The 15,929-nt window shown below is 53.4% G+C and overlaps 2 long non-coding RNA genes across 4 annotated transcripts; both read right to left on the reverse strand.

The window, feature by feature from the left end:
• Positions 1-700: 700 nt before the first annotated feature.
• Positions 701-5,279, reverse strand: LOC311196914. 2 transcript variants are annotated; one of them, XR_014617609.1, is made up of 4 exons: positions 4,828-5,279; positions 2,739-2,976; positions 1,874-1,970; positions 701-1,018 (listed from the first exon to the last, which is right to left on the reverse strand). It is a non-coding gene; the product is annotated as an uncharacterized lncRNA (long non-coding RNA). The 2 variants fall into 2 exon arrangements; XR_014617610.1 differs by lacking the exon at positions 4,828-5,279 and having other exon boundaries at positions 2,739-3,193.
• Positions 5,280-9,002: 3,723 nt separating this feature from the next.
• On the reverse strand, positions 9,003-13,580 carry LOC311196907. Of its 2 annotated transcripts, XR_014617606.1 has the most exons (4): positions 13,129-13,580; positions 11,040-11,277; positions 10,176-10,272; positions 9,003-9,320 (listed from the first exon to the last, which is right to left on the reverse strand). It is a non-coding gene; the product is annotated as an uncharacterized lncRNA (long non-coding RNA). The 2 variants fall into 2 exon arrangements; XR_014617607.1 differs by lacking the exon at positions 13,129-13,580 and having other exon boundaries at positions 11,040-11,494.
• Between the last annotated feature and the right edge of the window lie 2,349 nt (positions 13,581-15,929).

The following is a 15,929-nucleotide window of genomic DNA, read 5'->3' on the forward strand; positions in this document are numbered from 1 at the left end:
GCCTTTCCGCCAGTGCTCGTATCTCTCCGCCTCTGCTCGTATCTCTCCGCCTCTGCTCGTATCTCTCCGCCTCTGCTCGTATCTCTCCGCCTCTGTTCGGCCCTTTTCGGCTCCCCCTGCCCCACTAATTACCCGTCTGCCGCTGACCTGCGCTCATTAACAACCCCCCATCTCCTCCAGCGAATTCAACCCCCCTCCCAACCCTACTGCGACCCCTCTGAGAGCCCTCGAACCCCAGCATGGCCCCTGACCCCCTAGAAGACCCCCGAAGGAACCCCCAACACCCCAAAAATAGACCCTAGAGAGACCCCCCCAGAACCCCTCAGAGACACCCCCCCCCAAAGAGCCCCCCCACGATCCCCTAAAAAGGCCCTTAGGGCCCCCCAACTCCCCAAAGAGCCCCCCCAAAAAACCCAGACCCCCCAAACAGACCCCATAAAGAACCCTAACCACCCCCCAAAAAACCTGAGACTCCTTAAAGACGCCCCCAAGCCCCTCACATCCCCCCCAAAATGAGACCCCATAAAGATCCCCTCAAAGAACCCCACACCCCCCCTTAGAGAACCCCCCCCAAAAGCCCTAGACCCCACCAAAAAGAGACCCTGTAAAGACCCCATAGTCCCCCAAAAAGAGCCAACCGCCCTGACTCAGCTGCTGCCAGCCCCATCGATGGAAAGATGCCACAACAACAGTGGCCTTGGCCACGCTTTCTTGGAAACAACTGGTTCCCTCATCACCTCTGAATAATAAAAATTCTAAGGCATTTTACAACAATGTCCAATACAACAGTAAACTGCTGCCAAGTATAACCCAGAAAATTGTTAGCCGATTCTCCTCTGTCGAAACCGTTGCCAGCGTTGGGCTGAGATGCCTCCAAGGTTTGGTCACCTTCGTCTTCAGCCAACATTGCCAAGTCTCTTGGCTGTTCTTCTGGATCCCCTGGAAGAAGACTGGTGACTGCCTGGAGAAGTGACTCAATCTGCTCTTCTGTTAGTCTTTCCTCACTTTCTTCCACCATCTGCAGGTCAAAAAACAATACATTGTTATTCAATCCATACTTCCTTCCTCAGCTCCAAACAGGAAGACTCGGCCCAAGTAAATACTGCTTTCAATGGATGCAAGACGTAGCCTGAACTCATCACAAAAGCATTTTACAAAGTGGAACTCTTGTAATATTTATAACAACACAAAACAAAAAAGCTCCCTTGTTAGCCACGACAGCTGGCATGCCACAGTGAGACCCTGCTTCTGTTACAAGGAGAACACCACGCTCAGAACAGGCTTTCCTCCTAAAGCCTCTCAGCCTAAGAAAAACCAAACCAAAATACCCAAAGAATTCCCACAAACTAGAAACCCCCACAAAGCCCAAAAACCAAAGAAGCCACAAACCCCCATTAAAGACACACACAAACCCCAGACCCCACAAGAAAAGCTGCGGGAACTCAAAACACCACAGAAGCCCCTAGCCCTCCCCCAAACCCGCAACCCACAGAACCCCAAAGCCTTCAAAAGGCAGAGAACCAAACCCCCCCCTTAGAACCCCAGTTAAAAAAAACAAACCAACAGAAAAACCTCACAAGCCCACACTAACCCCACAAATCCCAGACCCTGTAAAAAAACCAACCCACCCAACCCCTATAGCCACAAAAACCAGGAAAAAAAAAAAAAAAAAAAAATCAGTAAAACTACAAACACCTTACCAACCTCCTTGGCTCATTTTCTGAGAGGAGCCTGCACCAGCAGACAGACTAACACATTTTAATCCTAAACTCGGTTCTCTGCGTTCTTTCTCTGCCCCTTCTCTACATCCTTTTCTTTCAACTTCCTCTTCCTACCCACAAGGCTGTCTAAACCAATGGATAGAAACACTAACCCAGGTAACAGTACATCCAGTTCAGATAAAGGCAATGAAATCACCAGCGCCAATACTACGACCTTCTTACAGGTACCACAAGCTCCCAAGAACTCACCTGTAACAGGAAAAGAGGAGAAACCATAGAGACCTTAAATGCAATACGCCAAAACCCGAAAGAGACTTATTCTTGTATATTGAATGTTAAAATCACATGCATAATTACAGAATTCTTTACAGCTGAAAAAATATTTTTAGAAGACGACCCTGACAGTCTACCTGCAACTGCTGCAAGATGTCTATAATAAACCCCCACAATTTTCTGTAATTAAAAACAAACAAACAAAAAAAAAAAACCAGGAAAGAATGCAATCAATCATCCAGGTAATTCTGAGTTAACTGATGCCCTGAATGGGACAAGTCGAACCCAAGCTAACACCAGCCAGTTTACTGCAATGCTTGTCTAGCATACACATATATAAATCAAAATGACATGTGGCTAGAGGCCAGGTGCAAAAAAAATAAGACATTTGCACACCACAGCAGACAACCTGCCGAGGGCCACGATATGATATGCTGCAGCAGAGTCTTGTGGCTGTTCGCTCAAACACGCTGGTGGAATAGTCTGCATAACCGGCCCTGGGCACGATTTACATGGGGTTTTCTAAGCTATGCCTGATGTGGCTAAGGGATTTTTACTGGGCAATCCTGGTTTAAGACCAGTCTCGGCTCCTAAGGAATGCCAGCCAACAAAGATGTTTTCAGCCGTTAACAAGAGGAACAGAAATCCAACGACGAGCTGCTGCTTTTAAAACGTGGAGTCATCATTGTGACAAATGGCACCACACAGATCTCTGTTAACACATTTGTAGACAAAGTGGAAGACCTGGGGTTGGGGACAGCTGTGCAACTCAGCCTTCATTTCCCGAGGGCAGGTATGCTCCGTCAGCTGCTGCCAGGTGTCATCGACAACAAGAAACGGGCTGCACTCTGCCGGCTTGTCCACCTCGAACTTCTCAGCGCAGAGCTGGCGAACATCTTCGGTGGTTATAGACAGTCTCACCAGGAAAGATCTTTCCTGTACATCCACAGTACACTCCCTGGAACGCAACATGAAGGTGGTTCTGTAGAATGAGAAAACACACATCAGCAACTCAAAAACCCCAACAGCTGAAGCGTCAGCAACAAACCTGTCCCCACACTGAGACTCACCCCCGCGATTCCCACGCCCGACAGCCACCTCGCCAACTGCAATACTGGTGGCAAAACTGTGGCAAGCGGAACAGAAATTCCTAAGCCAACACCCTCCTTTCCTCATATTACACTCTAACCCTGCAATTACAGCCAAACAGGACTTGTCCTGCCGAGCAAAACCAGGAAACAAAATGCAGTGAGGCTAAGCAATGTCTGAGGCAGCAGGGTCGAGAGATGGTGCTGCTGCACTACTGCCACAAAACAGGCACCTCCTATGGCCGTGTCAGTCAGAAGGAATAAGAAAAAAGCCTCTGCCAGTGGCAGCAAACGGTGCTGATCCCCAAGTTACTGCGTGATAAGCCATCTGCATTCTTATGCTGCAGCACGCAAAGTGTTTTAGGGTGCTTCAGTCCAGTCAGGACACTTTCATTGCATTAAACCGGTGACAATCTGGGGTCCGAGCCCGATTTAACCGGCTTTCCCATGACAGCTTTTTTTTCTTTTTTACAGTAAGGCTTAGAGGGAAGCAGAAAGAAAGCTTCCTCGGCAACATTAGGCTAAACCCTAATGGCAAAAGCCTCGTGGCAAAAGCTGGACCTTTTTTCTGTGTTGAAACTGACATGTTCTTACAACTCCGATAACATGGAAAAAGTCTAAGTGCACCCTACAAGGAAATGCAGTTCTACCTTTCAGAAAGCATTTAAAGAGGAAAAAAAACCAAGCAACAACTGGGGGAAAAGCAACCACAAACATCTTTTGAACACATGAACAAAGCAAGCTGCTGTAGTGTGCTTTTTTTAAAAAAAAAAGACATTAACTGTGGTTACAGACTGAAAAAGATACAATTAAAGGAAGTGGAAAAATGGCACAGTGAGAAAGACCTGTTTATCAACTCAGCGGGTGCCAATGTCTGTCTGCTAAACCAATCAGGCACGCTAAATCACAATGGCAAAGATGTACATTGCACAAAAGCAAGCCAGCAAAAGCTACCATTGAGAAGGTGGTTCTACCACTTAAGTTCCAAGAAGCACTCTTATCTTTAACAAAGTATTTTTACAGCTTGCAAACTGAAACACTGAAGCTTTGCAGCAGCATTTAAACGAGGTCAGGACTGACCCTGACGAAACAGGGCCTATCCGTTTCTGTTACCGGGGTGAAGCAATTATGAAAAATCAGCCCTAGAGGAGGAAAATCAAGCTGCAGTTTTAGTTCCTAATGTATGTAACACACAGATGTTTTTAAAAGCACGCGCTTTAGACAGACGGGACTGCTTCGAGAAGAGGCTGAAGCTCCCACAAGCACTCCTAACATATACTAAGTATCAAAGTTATTTATGGAGCGGCAGAAAATTGTACTCAATCATCCTCACAATATGGCATTTTTTGCCTTTTCATCCTAGAGACGGAGGGAGGATGAAGGCCTTCCGGGGTCCGATAGCTGATAAAACTGCAGGAGCCCATCACAAGTGTAGCTACCACATTGTTAAGTCACGATGACTCCCCCTGCTCGATCGAAAATATCTCACCTCATAAGGCAGAGTCCATCAGTAGATTCCCAGGTCACACAGGCCTGCACTCTGCGAGCTGAACAGCTTTCTGTACTTCCACTTTACAGTGGAACCATGAGACTCTCTTGTTATGCTACTGATGTTGCCAACTTTAGGACCACCCTTGGATGGATTTCTACTCCAACAATGTCATCAAAATCTGCGCTGTGAAGAAGAACCCACCTTCCCTAGTCCTTTGCTTCATTTTAAGAAAAATAAACGAATGACAGGTTACCTTCTCCATGCAGAAAACACAGATCCATCGATTCCACCACGTACTCAACTTCAGTATCCAGCTCCAGCATGTCACACCTACTCACCCAGTGTGATAACACAGTCAAGAAGTCATCATTTTCATTCAGCCTCCCTGAGACAAAGGGAATAGAGACAGTCAGAGACAAACTGCGCTTTCCTTACCAGCCTCACCGTTTGAAAGGAAAGTGTTGCTTCGCTGCCTTCGCTGAGAAGTACATCTGTATTACTCTAGATCCTCCTGTAACCAGTGCGCAGCAAAGTGGGTGTCACCTGACACTGGCTGGACAGGACGCCAATGCCAGCTTCGTCCCATACTCTCTAGCGAGCGCAAATCTGACGATGCACACTTTGAGGCGTGCTCTCCTCAGGCAGCAACTCTGTCTTCTACAGGATCTGCTGGAGATGCCCCTCGTTTCATGAACTGCTGCCAACAGCACCTGCATTTATGGAGAATAAAGCATATTCAAGGGCCAGCTTGCTGCCTGGGACAGTGAGATATAGAATGAAAAAAAAAAAAAAGAACACCAGACAACAGGCTAGAGAAATTGTTGGAGAAAACAAGACAGGTGCAGATCACGACAAAGAGATGGAAAAGGAAAGTAACTGCAGTGGCCTGCAGGACAGAGATGGAAGACGAAAAAAGGAGGAAGAGAAAGCAGGAAAAAAGCACAGAGAGAAAAAGAAAAGGGAGAGGGAGATGAAGAAAGAGAAAGGGAGAGAAGAAAAGGGAGCAGGACAGTAGAATAGAGAAGTACAGGCAAGGGGAAAAAAAAAAAAAATCAGAGGAGTAGTAAGAAAGGGCAGGGGTCAGTGGAGGGCTGGGAAGGACCAAGACTCACAAGAAGGACAACAGGTTCTGGATGGGTAACCACCCAACTCTTAAACTTTTGGGGACTTAATGGGTACAAGGTATCCAAGAAGAAAGCTCAAATAGCAAGCCAAACAGTAATGTCTCCAATGGGCTTGGACATTTCACAAGGGCAACAAAGGCTGACAAAGAAACAAAAGGCAGAGCAGAACCTGTGCTCCATTTTCATTTACCATAAAAAATTACAGAAACCCTGCGAGCCACGGAACCCCCAAAAACCCAATTAAAACCACAAAAGAAACCCAAACCAGAAAACCAACAAAAGACCAGAGCAAAATAACCACCGAGCCGAAGAAACCAGCAAACCCGGAAACCCCAGACACCACAAGAACCCCCGATAACCACTGAACGCCACAGCAGCCACAAGAGAAGCCCTAAGCCCTCCTCTGCCAAAAGAGCCCCGCGAGACAGAAAACCCACAAGCCGCAACTAGAGAGAGACACAGACCCACGCAAACCCCCAAATCCCCCCAAACCTGCCAGCCCCGCGGCCCGAACACGCTCAGACTGACCGGAAGAGCCCAGTCGCGCCCCGCCCCGCCGGCCCCTTCGGTGCCCCGTGTCTCCCGTGCCGGCTGCTCGGGGAACGGGAGCTCTGGCCCGGCCGCACCCCCAAGCCCCCGCCGCGACCCCCTCCGCGCACTGCCCGCGCGGCGCGGAGCCCCCCCTCCCGGCCCAGACACCCCGCCGGACGCCGCGGAGACACGTCCCGGCACGGACCGGCGCCGGCAGAAGGCCGGCCGCGGCTGGGGGGGGGTGGAAGGCGCGGCGCCTCGCCGCCCGCGCGCCCCGCACCGACCCCCGGCCCGCCGCGACCACTCGCGCCGCGACCCGCCGACCGCCCGGCCCCGGCCGACCCCGCGACGGGCGGCGGAACCGGAGCCTCACCGGGAGGGAGCGCCGGCATCCCGACGGGCCCCCTCATCGCCCCGGAAAGCACGGGCAGGCTCCTCGTGGCAGCTCCGCGGTTATACTGCCCGGAAAGGAGCGGGGCATGCCGGGATATACTGCCCCGGAAAGGAGCGGGGCATGCCGGGATATACTCCCCCGCAAGGGAGCGGGGCATGCCGGGATACGTTCCAGTGCGGCTCCGGCGGAAAAATGGCCGCCGGAGGACTTCCGGGCATGGCGGCGCCCATCTCCGTACGGCTCCGGCGGTTAAATGGCGACCGAGGGGCTTACGGGCATGGCGGCGCCCATCTCCGTGCGGCTCCGGCGGAAAAATGGCCGCCGGGGGGCTTCCGGGCATGGCGGCGCCCATCTCCGTGCGGCTTCGGCGGTTAAAAGGCGGCCGGGGGGCTTCCGGGCATGGCGGCGCCCATCTCCGTGCGGCTCCGGCGGAAAAATGGCCGCCGGGGGGCTTCCGGGCATGGCGGCGCCCATCTCCGTACGGCTCCGGCGGTTAAATGGCGACCGAGGGGCTTACGGGCATGGCGGCGCCCATCTCCGTGCGGCTCCGGCGGAAAAATGGCCGCCGGGGGGCTTCCGGGCATGGCGGCGCCCATCTCCGTGCGGCTTCGGCGGTTAAAAGGCGGCCGGGGGGCTTCCGGGCATGGCGGCGCCCATCTCCGTGCGGCTACGGCGGAAAAATGGCCGCCGGGGGGCTTCCGGGCATGGCGGCGCCCATCTCCGTGCGGCTCCGGCTGTTAAAAGGCGGCCGGGGGGCTTCCGAGCATGGCGGCGCCCATCTCCGTGCGGCTCCGACGGAAAAATGGCCGCCGGGGGGCTTCCGGGCCCCCGTTTGGGGGCGCGAGCTTGGGGGGGGCTACACAGCACAGCTGCCCCGTTCGGGAAGCTAAGCAGGGACCAGTTCGGTCAGCGCCCGGATGGGCGACCTCACCCCGTCTTCGAATCCCCGCACCTAACAGTGCCCCCGCCACGTGCGCCCCTCCTCCCAAAATCTGACCCCCCCCGAGGGAGTCCCATCACCTTCGAGGGTTCCCCGGACCTGACAGTGCCCCGGCCGACCCCGCGACGGGCGAAGGAAACCCCGCCTCACCGGGAGGGAACTTTCGGAACGCTGCGGCTTCCGTGCGCTGCGCCACCCGGGCGCAGTACCGCTGCGTGTCCGCAAGGCGGCAGCACCGAGTGATCCCGCGAGGGGGGGGGCGGGGGGGGGTACCGGCGCCTCTCCGGGAGGGAGCGTCCGGTGACCTCACAGCTTCCCCGTCCGGGAAGCTAAGCAGGTACCAGCTCGGTCAGCGCCCGGATGGGCGACCTCACCCCGTCTTCGAATCCCCGCACATGACAGTGACCCCCCCCCCACCCGCGCGCCCCCTCCCAAAATCTGCCCCCCCGAGGGAGTCCCATCGCCTTCGGGGGTTCCCCGGACCTGACAGTGCCCCGGCCGACCCCGCGACGGGCGGCGGAACCCCCCCCTCACCGGGAGGGAGCGGCCGCCCCGCAATGGCGGCGTCCCTCGTTAAAGCGCCCTGCCGCTCGCGCTGCGCCGCCCGGCCGCAGTCCGCACGCAGCGGGCTCTGCGCGCACCCGCGCAGGAACGCGGCGAGTGTGCACGGAGGCAGCAGAACGCGGCGGCTTCCGTGCGCTGCGCCACCCGGGCGCAGTACCGCTGCGTGTCCGCAAGGCGGCAGCACCGAGGACCCCCGTGTTCGAATCCCCGCTCGGGCCTTTCCGCCAGTGCTCGGGCCTTTCCGCCAGTGCTCGTATCTCTCCGCCTCTGTTCGGCCCTTTTCGGCTCCCCCTGCCCCACTAATTACCCGTCTGCCGCTGACCTGCGCTCATTAACAACCCCCCATCTCCTCCAGCGAATTCAACCCCCCTCCCAACCCTACTGCGACCCCTCTGAGAGCCCTCGAACCCCACCATGGCCCCTGACCCCCTAGAAGACCCCCGAAGGAACCCCCAACACCCCAAAAATAGACCCTAGAGAGACCCCCCCAGAACCCCTCAGAGACACCCCCCCCCAAAGAGCCCCCCCACGATCCCCTAAAAAGGCCCTTAGGGCCCCCCAACTCCCCAAAGAGCCCCCCCAAAAAACCCAGACCCCCCAAACAGACCCCATAAAGAACCCTAACCACCCCCCAAAAAACCTGAGACTCCTTAAAGACGCCCCCAAGCCCCTCACATCCCCCCCAAAATGAGACCCCATAAAGATCCCCTCAAAGAACCCCACACCCCCCCTTAGAGAACCCCCCCCAAAAGCCCTAGACCCCACCAAAAAGAGACCCTGTAAAGACCCCATAGTCCCCCAAAAAGAGCCAACCGCCCTGACTCAGCTGCTGCCAGCCCCATCGATGGAAAGATGCCACAACAACAGTGGCCTTGGCCACGCTTTCTTGGAAACAACTGGTTCCCTCATCACCTCTGAATAATAAAAATTCTAAGGCATTTTACAACAATGTCCAATACAACAGTAAACTGCTGCCAAGTATAACCCAGAAAATTGTTAGCCGATTCTCCTCTGTCGAAACCGTTGCCAGCGTTGGGCTGAGATGCCTCCAAGGTTTGGTCACCTTCGTCTTCAGCCAACATTGCCAAGTCTCTTGGCTGTTCTTCTGGATCCCCTGGAAGAAGACTGGTGACTGCCTGGAGAAGTGACTCAATCTGCTCTTCTGTTAGTCTTTCCTCACTTTCTTCCACCATCTGCAGGTCAAAAAACAATACATTGTTATTCAATCCATACTTCCTTCCTCAGCTCCAAACAGGAAGACTCGGCCCAAGTAAATACTGCTTTCAATGGATGCAAGACGTAGCCTGAACTCATCACAAAAGCATTTTACAAAGTGGAACTCTTGTAATATTTATAACAACACAAAACAAAAAAGCTCCCTTGTTAGCCACGACAGCTGGCATGCCACAGTGAGACCCTGCTTCTGTTACAAGGAGAACACCACGCTCAGAACAGGCTTTCCTCCTAAAGCCTCTCAGCCTAAGAAAAACCAAACCAAAATACCCAAAGAATTCCCACAAACTAGAAACCCCCACAAAGCCCAAAAACCAAAGAAGCCACAAACCCCCATTAAAGACACACACAAACCCCAGACCCCACAAGAAAAGCTGCGGGAACTCAAAACACCACAGAAGCCCCTAGCCCTCCCCCAAACCCGCAACCCACAGAACCCCAAAGCCTTCAAAAGGCAGAGAACCAAACCCCCCCCTTAGAACCCCAGTTAAAAAAAACAAACCAACAGAAAAACCTCACAAGCCCACACTAACCCCACAAATCCCAGACCCTGTAAAAAAACCAACCCACCCAACCCCTATAGCCACAAAAACCAGGAAAAAAAAAAAAAAAAAAAAATCAGTAAAACTACAAACACCTTACCAACCTCCTTGGCTCATTTTCTGAGAGGAGCCTGCACCAGCAGACAGACTAACACATTTTAATCCTAAACTCGGTTCTCTGCGTTCTTTCTCTGCCCCTTCTCTACATCCTTTTCTTTCAACTTCCTCTTCCTACCCACAAGGCTGTCTAAACCAATGGATAGAAACACTAACCCAGGTAACAGTACATCCAGTTCAGATAAAGGCAATGAAATCACCAGCGCCAATACTACGACCTTCTTACAGGTACCACAAGCTCCCAAGAACTCACCTGTAACAGGAAAAGAGGAGAAACCATAGAGACCTTAAATGCAATACGCCAAAACCCGAAAGAGACTTATTCTTGTATATTGAATGTTAAAATCACATGCATAATTACAGAATTCTTTACAGCTGAAAAAATATTTTTAGAAGACGACCCTGACAGTCTACCTGCAACTGCTGCAAGATGTCTATAATAAACCCCCACAATTTTCTGTAATTAAAAACAAACAAACAAAAAAAAAAACCAGGAAAGAATGCAATCAATCATCCAGGTAATTCTGAGTTAACTGATGCCCTGAATGGGACAAGTCGAACCCAAGCTAACACCAGCCAGTTTACTGCAATGCTTGTCTAGCATACACATATATAAATCAAAATGACATGTGGCTAGAGGCCAGGTGCAAAAAAAATAAGACATTTGCACACCACAGCAGACAACCTGCCGAGGGCCACGATATGATATGCTGCAGCAGAGTCTTGTGGCTGTTCGCTCAAACACGCTGGTGGAATAGTCTGCATAACCGGCCCTGGGCACGATTTACATGGGGTTTTCTAAGCTATGCCTGATGTGGCTAAGGGATTTTTACTGGGCAATCCTGGTTTAAGACCAGTCTCGGCTCCTAAGGAATGCCAGCCAACAAAGATGTTTTCAGCCGTTAACAAGAGGAACAGAAATCCAACGACGAGCTGCTGCTTTTAAAACGTGGAGTCATCATTGTGACAAATGGCACCACACAGATCTCTGTTAACACATTTGTAGACAAAGTGGAAGACCTGGGGTTGGGGACAGCTGTGCAACTCAGCCTTCATTTCCCGAGGGCAGGTATGCTCCGTCAGCTGCTGCCAGGTGTCATCGACAACAAGAAACGGGCTGCACTCTGCCGGCTTGTCCACCTCGAACTTCTCAGCGCAGAGCTGGCGAACATCTTCGGTGGTTATAGACAGTCTCACCAGGAAAGATCTTTCCTGTACATCCACAGTACACTCCCTGGAACGCAACATGAAGGTGGTTCTGTAGAATGAGAAAACACACATCAGCAACTCAAAAACCCCAACAGCTGAAGCGTCAGCAACAAACCTGTCCCCACACTGAGACTCACCCCCGCGATTCCCACGCCCGACAGCCACCTCGCCAACTGCAATACTGGTGGCAAAACTGTGGCAAGCGGAACAGAAATTCCTAAGCCAACACCCTCCTTTCCTCATATTACACTCTAACCCTGCAATTACAGCCAAACAGGACTTGTCCTGCCGAGCAAAACCAGGAAACAAAATGCAGTGAGGCTAAGCAATGTCTGAGGCAGCAGGGTCGAGAGATGGTGCTGCTGCACTACTGCCACAAAACAGGCACCTCCTATGGCCGTGTCAGTCAGAAGGAATAAGAAAAAAGCCTCTGCCAGTGGCAGCAAACGGTGCTGATCCCCAAGTTACTGCGTGATAAGCCATCTGCATTCTTATGCTGCAGCACGCAAAGTGTTTTAGGGTGCTTCAGTCCAGTCAGGACACTTTCATTGCATTAAACCGGTGACAATCTGGGGTCCGAGCCCGATTTAACCGGCTTTCCCATGACAGCTTTTTTTTCTTTTTTACAGTAAGGCTTAGAGGGAAGCAGAAAGAAAGCTTCCTCGGCAACATTAGGCTAAACCCTAATGGCAAAAGCCTCGTGGCAAAAGCTGGACCTTTTTTCTGTGTTGAAACTGACATGTTCTTACAACTCCGATAACATGGAAAAAGTCTAAGTGCACCCTACAAGGAAATGCAGTTCTACCTTTCAGAAAGCATTTAAAGAGGAAAAAAAACCAAGCAACAACTGGGGGAAAAGCAACCACAAACATCTTTTGAACACATGAACAAAGCAAGCTGCTGTAGTGTGCTTTTTTTAAAAAAAAAAGACATTAACTGTGGTTACAGACTGAAAAAGATACAATTAAAGGAAGTGGAAAAATGGCACAGTGAGAAAGACCTGTTTATCAACTCAGCGGGTGCCAATGTCTGTCTGCTAAACCAATCAGGCACGCTAAATCACAATGGCAAAGATGTACATTGCACAAAAGCAAGCCAGCAAAAGCTACCATTGAGAAGGTGGTTCTACCACTTAAGTTCCAAGAAGCACTCTTATCTTTAACAAAGTATTTTTACAGCTTGCAAACTGAAACACTGAAGCTTTGCAGCAGCATTTAAACGAGGTCAGGACTGACCCTGACGAAACAGGGCCTATCCGTTTCTGTTACCGGGGTGAAGCAATTATGAAAAATCAGCCCTAGAGGAGGAAAATCAAGCTGCAGTTTTAGTTCCTAATGTATGTAACACACAGATGTTTTTAAAAGCACGCGCTTTAGACAGACGGGACTGCTTCGAGAAGAGGCTGAAGCTCCCACAAGCACTCCTAACATATACTAAGTATCAAAGTTATTTATGGAGCGGCAGAAAATTGTACTCAATCATCCTCACAATATGGCATTTTTTGCCTTTTCATCCTAGAGACGGAGGGAGGATGAAGGCCTTCCGGGGTCCGATAGCTGATAAAACTGCAGGAGCCCATCACAAGTGTAGCTACCACATTGTTAAGTCACGATGACTCCCCCTGCTCGATCGAAAATATCTCACCTCATAAGGCAGAGTCCATCAGTAGATTCCCAGGTCACACAGGCCTGCACTCTGCGAGCTGAACAGCTTTCTGTACTTCCACTTTACAGTGGAACCATGAGACTCTCTTGTTATGCTACTGATGTTGCCAACTTTAGGACCACCCTTGGATGGATTTCTACTCCAACAATGTCATCAAAATCTGCGCTGTGAAGAAGAACCCACCTTCCCTAGTCCTTTGCTTCATTTTAAGAAAAATAAACGAATGACAGGTTACCTTCTCCATGCAGAAAACACAGATCCATCGATTCCACCACGTACTCAACTTCAGTATCCAGCTCCAGCATGTCACACCTACTCACCCAGTGTGATAACACAGTCAAGAAGTCATCATTTTCATTCAGCCTCCCTGAGACAAAGGGAATAGAGACAGTCAGAGACAAACTGCGCTTTCCTTACCAGCCTCACCGTTTGAAAGGAAAGTGTTGCTTCGCTGCCTTCGCTGAGAAGTACATCTGTATTACTCTAGATCCTCCTGTAACCAGTGCGCAGCAAAGTGGGTGTCACCTGACACTGGCTGGACAGGACGCCAATGCCAGCTTCGTCCCATACTCTCTAGCGAGCGCAAATCTGACGATGCACACTTTGAGGCGTGCTCTCCTCAGGCAGCAACTCTGTCTTCTACAGGATCTGCTGGAGATGCCCCTCGTTTCATGAACTGCTGCCAACAGCACCTGCATTTATGGAGAATAAAGCATATTCAAGGGCCAGCTTGCTGCCTGGGACAGTGAGATATAGAATGAAAAAAAAAAAAAAGAACACCAGACAACAGGCTAGAGAAATTGTTGGAGAAAACAAGACAGGTGCAGATCACGACAAAGAGATGGAAAAGGAAAGTAACTGCAGTGGCCTGCAGGACAGAGATGGAAGACGAAAAAAGGAGGAAGAGAAAGCAGGAAAAAAGCACAGAGAGAAAAAGAAAAGGGAGAGGGAGATGAAGAAAGAGAAAGGGAGAGAAGAAAAGGGAGCAGGACAGTAGAATAGAGAAGTACAGGCAAGGGGAAAAAAAAAAAAAATCAGAGGAGTAGTAAGAAAGGGCAGGGGTCAGTGGAGGGCTGGGAAGGACCAAGACTCACAAGAAGGACAACAGGTTCTGGATGGGTAACCACCCAACTCTTAAACTTTTGGGGACTTAATGGGTACAAGGTATCCAAGAAGAAAGCTCAAATAGCAAGCCAAACAGTAATGTCTCCAATGGGCTTGGACATTTCACAAGGGCAACAAAGGCTGACAAAGAAACAAAAGGCAGAGCAGAACCTGTGCTCCATTTTCATTTACCATAAAAAATTACAGAAACCCCGCGAGCCACGGAACCCCCAAAAACCCAATTAAAACCACAAAAGAAACCCAAACCAGAAAACCAACAAAAGACCAGAGCAAAATAACCACCGAGCCGAAGAAACCAGCAAACCCGGAAACCCCAGACACCACAAGAACCCCCGATAACCACTGAACGCCACAGCAGCCACAAGAGAAGCCCTAAGCCCTCCTCTGCCAAAAGAGCCCCGCGAGACAGAAAACCCACAAGCCGCAACTAGAGAGAGACACAGACCCACGCAAACCCCCAAATCCCCCCAAACCTGCCAGCCCCGCGGCCCGAACACGCTCAGACTGACCGGAAGAGCCCAGTCGCGCCCCGCCCCGCCGGCCCCTTCGGTGCCCCGTGTCTCCCGTGCCGGCTGCTCGGGGAACGGGAGCTCTGGCCCGGCCGCACCCCCAAGCCCCCGCCGCGACCCCCTCCGCGCACTGCCCGCGCGGCGCGGAGCCCCCCCTCCCGGCCCAGACACCCCGCCGGACGCCGCGGAGACACGTCCCGGCACGGACCGGCGCCGGCAGAAGGCCGGCCGCGGCTGGGGGGGGGTGGAAGGCGCGGCGCCTCGCCGCCCGCGCGCCCCGCACCGACCCCCGGCCCGCCGCGACCACTCGCGCCGCGACCCGCCGACCGCCCGGCCCCGGCCGACCCCGCGACGGGCGGCGGAACCGGAGCCTCACCGGGAGGGAGCGCCGGCATCCCGACGGGCCCCCTCATCGCCCCGGAAAGCACGGGCAGGCTCCTCGTGGCAGCTCCGCGGTTATACTGCCCGGAAAGGAGCGGGGCATGCCGGGATATACTGCCCCGGAAAGGAGCGGGGCATGCCGGGATATACTCCCCCGCAAGGGAGCGGGGCATGCCGGGATACGTTCCAGTGCGGCTCCGGCGGAAAAATGGCCGCCGGAGGACTTCCGGGCATGGCGGCGCCCATCTCCGTACGGCTCCGGCGGTTAAATGGCGACCGAGGGGCTTACGGGCATGGCGGCGCCCATCTCCGTGCGGCTCCGGCGGAAAAATGGCCGCCGGGGGGCTTCCGGGCATGGCGGCGCCCATCTCCGTGCGGCTTCGGCGGTTAAAAGGCGGCCGGGGGGCTTCCGGGCATGGCGGCGCCCATCTCCGTGCGGCTCCGGCGGAAAAATGGCCGCCGGGGGGCTTCCGGGCATGGCGGCGCCCATCTCCGTACGGCTCCGGCGGTTAAATGGCGACCGAGGGGCTTACGGGCATGGCGGCGCCCATCTCCGTGCGGCTCCGGCGGAAAAATGGCCGCCGGGGGGCTTCCGGGCATGGCGGCGCCCATCTCCGTGCGGCTTCGGCGGTTAAAAGGCGGCCGGGGGGCTTCCGGGCATGGCGGCGCCCATCTCCGTGCGGCTCCGGCGGAAAAATGGCCGCCGGGGGGCTTCCGGGCATGGCGGCGCCCATCTCCGTACGGCTCCGGCGGTTAAATGGCGACCGAGGGGCTTACGGGCATGGCGGCGCCCATCTCCGTGCGGCTCCGGCGGAAAAATGGCCGCCGGGGGGCTTCCGGGCATGGCGGCGCCCATCTCCGTGCGGCTTCGGCGGTTAAAAGGCGGCCGGGGGGCTTCCGGGCATGGCGGCGCCCATCTCCGTGCGGCTACGGCGGAAAAATGGCCGCCGGGGGGCTTCCGGGCATGGCGGCGCCCATCTCCGTGCGGCTCCGGCTGTTAAAAGGCGGCCGGGGGGCTTCC

The sequence above is a fragment of the Gallinula chloropus genome (genome assembly GCF_964237585.1).
Source record: "Gallinula chloropus genome assembly, chromosome: 14".
Taxonomy (NCBI): domain Eukaryota; kingdom Metazoa; phylum Chordata; class Aves; order Gruiformes; family Rallidae; genus Gallinula; species Gallinula chloropus.